Raw genomic sequence first — 6767 nt, forward strand, 5'->3', positions numbered from 1 at the left:
GAAAACGCAATCTACAGAATGAAAGAAAATATCTCCAAATCATCTACCTGATAAGGGGTTAATATCCAAAATATATGAAGAACTCATACAATGCAACAATTAAAAAATGGGCAGAGGAACATTCAGGAACATTCAGACATTTTTCCAAAGAAGACATACAGGTGGCCAAGAGATACATGAAAAGGTGCTCATCATCACTAATCATGAAGGCAATGCAACTCAACACCATGATGAGATTATTAACTCATACCTGATAGAATGGCTATTATCAAAAAGACAAGAAATAACAAGTGTTGGCGAGGATGCAGAGAAAAGGGAACCCTGTGTACTGTTGGTGGGAATGCAATTTGGTGCAGCCACTGTTGAAAACAGTATAAAGGTTCCTCAAAAAATTAAAAATAGAATTACCACATGGCATAGCAATTCCACTTCTGCATATTTATCCAAAGGAAAAAACCACTAACTCGAAAAGATATCTGTACCCATATGTTTACTTCAGCATTATTTACCACAGCCAAGATATAGAAACAACCTAAGTGTCCATCGATGAATGAATGAATAAAGAAGACGTGGTATATATACAGAATGGAATATTATTCAGCTGTAAAAAAGGATGAAATCTTGACATTTGTGACAACACGGATGGACCTTGAGGGCATTATGCTAAGTGAAATAAGTCCGACAGAGAGAGACAAATACCAAATGATCTCACTTATATGTGGGATCTAAAAAACAAAAACAGCAAGCTCATAGATACAGAGGAAAGATCGGTGGTTGCCAGAGGTGGGGATGGGGGATGGGCAAAACGGATGAAGGTGGTCAAAAGGTACAAACTTCCAGTCATAAAATAAATAAATCATGAGAATATAATATGCAGCATGGTGACTGACTATATTTAACGATACTGTATTGCATATTTGCAAGTTGTTAAGGAGTGTATGTCTTAAAAGTTCTCATCAAGAAGAAATAAAAGTTTTGTAACTATGTATGGTGATGGATGTTAACTAGACTTACTGTGGTAATCATTTTGCAGTATATAAAAATTTGAATCATTATGTTGTACAGCTGAAATTAATATAACGCTATATGTCAACCCCCAATTTAAAAAAATAAAATTTAAAAATTAATTTAAAAAAAGAGCAAAGTTAACACCTATATATAGCATGACTGATCAGGGTAACAGGTAAATCAAAGAGCGAAAAGGCAGGGTCCAACAGAGTGACTGTCTGAAGTGAAAATATGAGCAAAAGAAATGCATATACATGTTTATGGTGGATGGTATTTTGCTTGCATTATTCACTACCTTCTTCCTTCTGAAGGGATGACCTACTACTGTTATATGGCTTGCCATTCCTCCTGCAGAGGGAGCATACCCCCTCACCTCACTGGTACTGGGCTAGGCCACTTACCCTGTTTTGGTCACTTGATGTATGCCACATCTAAACAGAAGCTTTATGAAGCATCAGGAGCTTCTTCCAGGGCTCTTGATCTTTTCCTCTGCCGTAAGAATGGGAAATGAGACTGTCCCATAGAGGTACTTCTCCTTTAACATGATCCAGAATGAGAAGACACTTGGAGTAGGGCCACAGTTGACCACAGGATACAAGCCATGTGAATGAGAAATAAATGTTTTGTTGTTGCAAGCCCCTAAGATATTGTTACTGGAGCAAAGTTGACTAATACAGAAATTGGTACCTAGAAGTGGGGTGCTGCTATGTGGCCCTATCTTCTGCACCAGATAGCAGGTGGCACGGAAACTATTATTTGGAGCTAGAAAAATGGTGACCCGTGTTATGCAAGGATCAAATATTTGCTGAAATTTTCACCTGCAATAACTTAAACAGCAGGTAATAAACCTAATAAATTTATGGCTTTGGGTGAAGAGAATGCAAAACAAAATGTTACTAGTGTACTCTGGTCATTCCTAGCTGTATTTAACAAGATTCTACAAAAAAAGGTGAGCTCATGAAAAGAACAGGCCTATCTATAAGCATGATGCAAGGGACAATAGAGAACCCAGAAATCCTAGGAGTTGCCACCCTGAAAGCTACAACTGTTTCTCATCTCAACTTCAGATGAAATTTGACAATACTCTGTGCAACAAAGGCCAAATAAGACAGTCTTGGGGCAGAGAAACGGCTCAGAAAAAGAATATGACTCCATGAAACCCTGATAAGCACAAAGAACCATCAACAATAAGAACAAAATTCAAAGAGATGTTTGGAGACAGTTGTATTAAAAAAGGACTGTGTTTAAAAGGACAGTGTTTAAAAAGGACTGTGACTGTTAAACATAAAACAATAAACATAAAACAATCTCTGGGCTGCAGTCATCTGGGGGCTTGGCTGGACTAAACGGCCCAGGCTGTGTGGCCCCTTCACAGAGATGGCTGAAGTCCAGGCTCAGTGGGTCTCTGGAACAGCTGAATCAGTTGATTTCTCTCTCTCACTCTCTCTCCCAGCTAAATCAGTCAATCTCTCTCCCTCTCCTTCTCTCTCTTTCTCTACAGTTTCAGGCCTTTTCACTCACCATAAGGTTTCTCCATGTGGTCTTTCCAGCAGGATTGCCAGACTTCTTACATGTCGGCTTAGATCTTCCAGAAACACAAAAGTGGAAGCTGCCAGGCTTCTTAAGGCTTAAAACCAGAATTGGCATAGCATCACTTCTACCACATTCTATTCATTAAAAGGAATCAAGGTCAGCCCAGGTTCAACGTTTGAAGGGACTACAAAAAGGCACGAATACCTGCAAGCCAGTTTACTGACCGCCATTTCTGGAGACCAGCTGCCATGATGCACAACAAATATTTATTGTATAAGCTCACTTATTAATAACCTTCCACTGTAGCAGGCCACATTCTTATTGTGGCAGATAGGCACACAATGGTTTAAAATCATCACCCTTATTTTCATTATCAAACAGCATTTATATAGTCATGTATAGTCACACACTATTCCAAAAAAGGAAAATGAACCAAAAATAAACCTCTTGGCAGGATTAACACAGAAAGATCTTATTTCAAAGATTCTGATTCCATATCATTGTTGCAGTTTTATAAAGGAAAGTTAAATGTGAGGATGTAGATTTGACAACAGTAATTAAAAGAGTATGGACTTAGCCAGAACCCCACATAAAAAGTTGAAAAATCAGATATTTGGAAATCAGGACACAGGTTCTAGTCTCAGTTTTGAAGGTTAACATTGACTAAGTGTTTCATTTTGGAAAAGTCTCTGAACTTCAGTTCTCTCAACTATAAAATGAGAATATGGGAACCAACAGTTTTCAAACGTTTTCTAGCTTGTATACTTTATTCAAAAGTAGTTTTACTCATAGGAGGCAGGGAAATAAGATGTGGGGGAGTAGGGATGTGTCTGACCCTTCCCCAATCAGAGTACTTTTGTTTTAAATACTGAGTTTTCTTTGGAGGACTGCATTTAAACAAATGGTTCTGTAAATAAAATGTATTTGAAAATGAGCGATCTGGCCCCAAACCCCCATTTTATAGATGAGGAACCTTATAGATTTCGCCCCTTTCTGCACCCTTCCCTCTGCCTTCTTTTTTCTCCCCCCGCCCCTGCCTTCTTAGTGCCTGTCATCAGCTCTTGTTCCTTCGTACAACAACCCACCCCTCCAGCGGCTCCCTGCTCTCAGCCGCCCTACAACCATAGTATTCTGTGCTTAAATGAGGCCCAACTCTGTGGGGAATGAGGAATTCAAGATGAAGAACTGCATGAGATTGTGATTTCAAACTCACAAGCTGGTAACAATGATCACTGAGTGAAAAATACAGACAAGAAAATTTGATTCTAAATTCTAATGTGATGTGGAGGGAAAATAAGCCAATAAAATATTCTCAAAATCATGCTGTATTATACACAACCTCTCATAGGACACAAGGGTTCAATTCAAAAAGTTACTCATCTTAAGAAACAAATGGTATGTTGTTTCCCACAAGAACCCCTAACTAGAGGTTTACATCTGAGAAGTACTTCACTCACTAGTGTAAAAAATTTTAAGAACACAGGAACTAACAATGTTCCACTGCTTTCTGATGAGTTCTCTCTGTTCCTTCCGAGACACAAATAATTGCCAAGTTAAGTGATCTCACGTTTTCACTCTAATTAAATGAAATAACACTTTATTCTTCCAGATCCCTATCAAGATATATATTAAAATTGCTTATGCTAAAAGCAATAAATGTACATCTTATATAATCATCCAACTGTCTACAATACGTTTCAAATATCTATTTGTTAGTATGCAAACAGCATAACATTTCCTGGTCACTGAAGTCTCCTGGTTCCTATTAATGGTGCTATAAAAAAAGGACACTTACTTTTTATTTTAGATTTCATAATAATAAGAATGTGTTCTCTTATTAACATGAACCTTATTTCTACTGAATCTTTAATTCAAGATTAGGAGACATTGGCAGACTTCAATATCTTGACAACATTAGGTCACTGTAAAGTTAATTATTCTCTCCTTTGCTCTGTCAAGGTACACCAAATTTAGCTTGAAGAGCACTCAGAGAGGAATTCCCCTAGAAGGTCCTGTTATTCACAAGAAGGTATGTTGCACAGATATGGTGCCTATAGCAGTTAGGGTTTGACCAGGAAAGCAGGACCACTATGAGTGATGTGAATAAGGGAATTACTACAGAGATTAGACCTTACACAATTTGCGGAGAAGCTAAGGAAATAAATAACGTCTCAGAAAGGGACAGCTAAAGGATCAAAGTTCCTAAGACCACAAAGGGGAGCTGGTGAAGATTACGGAAGGTTACTGTCTCTGCATCTGGTGATGAACCTGTAGGTCAGCAGGGCAGGGAGTCAGGAAGAAGAGCCGAGAACAAACTACGGAGAGCAAGGACAAACGTGTGAGGACAAACTGGTACCAGTGTTGTCTGTTTCTCACCATTTCACACCTTGATTATATGGATGACCTGACCTAAGCCTTCCCCCTCAAAGCAGCACATACCCTGAACCCCTGGTCTAGGACTCAGAAAAGCTGAAAAAGATCTGGTAGGAGTTGGAGGCGCTGAGTGCCCAGCTGCTGCCCCACCACCCAAAGGCTGCTGTAGTGACAACAAGTATGAGTTGCACCTGGGACCCTACACAGAGCTTACAAATGTATAGGCTTCCGCTTAACTGCTGCTTTCCAAATCTCAGGCAGATTTCTCATGTGACCAGCCCTAACCGGGACCATACAGAGAAGAGAGCTCTGGAAAACACAGTTCCAACTTAGCTAAATTGCCACAATATCAAATTACCACAGTGCCCAGAAGTTCCTTCATGTAATGTAACTTGATCCGAAGATGGATTTAAGCCTCTCAAAGTCGACATATATTCATTCAGTGATAAAGTCTATGAAAATACAGAATTTTAATTACTGTATTTATTTGCAAATTTTCCTCCAAATTTTTTTCCTATCTAATATTAGAAACATTTCTACCAGCAAAGAGGTACTTACTTTGCTCTTACCTAGACAAACATAAAATGTAAAAGAACACTCAACACCTTATCACTAGCTGAACAATTTTTTAAATGGAAAAATATCTACTTAATGCTTCTCCATTTCCACCAACTACGTTTTATCATTTCAGCTCTTCTCACACTATCTCCTTTCTACTATTCCTAAGACAAAAAGTATTTAAACCCCAAACAGGAGGCCTTCTTGCTCCTGTGCAATGTGGCTTTTACTCAGTACCACCAAGTTTATCTATCACGACTGTATAAATCTGAACTATAATTATAAATCTGAATTGAGTTCAAGCTCTTTCTCACAGAGCTCTATGTCTCATGCAAATTAGAACACAGGGTGTGTCACCCAGTTCTACATCCCTGGAAACCCAACTCAGCTCTGACACTGGCAACATCCTTAATACATGCTTGGAATCCCTACAGATGTCTCCGCCCTCATCAAAGAACTCCTCCAGGGAGAAAGTCGCAAGGTCAGCTTTGCCTAAGGCCCTCTCTTGGCCCGCAGGGACACACTCTCCTATTCAACACCAGCCCTGGGCTCCAGGAGGAGTTCATTCTCTCCCACTTGCCAGAGCATTAAGAGTGATCCCAGGCACTTAAATGATTTAGAGGAACCTTCTGGAAATCACAGCTTTTTCAACCACATTCCCCTCACTTTGGAAACTTTCTGACAGGAATATCTTCTCAGTAGTGGCATTTGCTAATAAGTTAACTAGCTAACATATTCCTATGATATGTTGAAAAGTCACCAAGAACTGGAGTAGAAGATCTAGGTTTTGGTTCTGGCACCAGATCTCTCTAAGTCTCCCTGTAGAAGGTAAACTTCACCTTACAGAGGTGTTGTTGTGAAGTGGAAATGAGATAATGAGTATCTTATCCTCACCCAATATCACCCTGACCAGTCCATTATCCACCTCTTTGGTAAGGAAACAGCTTCTCCTTGTACAGGGCTGTATCGTTTGGGTGACAGAGTACTTGTAGGATTTCAAAGCCACTTCAGGGGCCATCTCAGAGCCACTGTTCCCTTCCACACGGGCCCTGTTGTGGACCTGCCCCACCATGCCTCATTCCCACTTACTGTGAAGTGGGAGGTCTTTCACATTTAGGGTGAGGGTTGTTTTTCTTTCTCCCTCTCTCTCAGGGTCCCTGCTATCCCTCCCTATAGTCCAGCCTTATATTACTCAGGATTAGAAGGGCATCATAAAAAGATTAATTCAGAAAAAGAATGTTATATGATATAAATGTATATTAACATGGAACATGCTTTTCTCCTTCTCTCTAGGT

Source organism: Balaenoptera acutorostrata, chromosome 8 (assembly GCF_949987535.1).
Source record: "Balaenoptera acutorostrata chromosome 8, mBalAcu1.1, whole genome shotgun sequence".
Lineage (NCBI taxonomy): Eukaryota > Metazoa > Chordata > Mammalia > Artiodactyla > Balaenopteridae > Balaenoptera > Balaenoptera acutorostrata.